Genomic DNA, 466 nt, shown 5'->3' on the forward strand with positions numbered 1-466 from the left:
GCCACCTTGGGTGTATGTGGCTGGCACCTTAACCACTTGAGCCAGAGGCGCGGAGCCTATCCTTCTTGAATAAGTGGATGTTTTACTTCTGTATTGCCATTGCCCTCTGGTACCTGAACCCTAGGTCAAATTTAAGCCACAAATTCCTCTGAATCTCAGCACCTACTCCCAGAATTGAGGGCAATCCCTCAAGATCTAAGTCTCCCTTTAGGGTCTCAAATATGGAGCTCCTAAACTTTTACCTCAACATTCCATGAAACTTAAACCTGAACCCTAAACATAAGATTTCACTTCAGCTATGAAAGTCAGCCTTGAGCCTTCATAAGATAAAGCAGTTCTTTGGACAATGGACGATGAATGTTCTGAAGAAGGGGCAGAAATCCCACATCATAAATAAATGTCCTTCAGAGACAAAGTTTTTTCAAGTTAGGCAAGTATAGAATAATGGTAGAATAAAAGTGAGATA

This window comes from Otolemur garnettii, unplaced genomic scaffold, assembly GCF_000181295.1.
Source record: "Otolemur garnettii isolate 467f Iridium unplaced genomic scaffold, OtoGar3 scaffold00104, whole genome shotgun sequence".
NCBI classification, from domain to species: domain Eukaryota; kingdom Metazoa; phylum Chordata; class Mammalia; order Primates; family Galagidae; genus Otolemur; species Otolemur garnettii.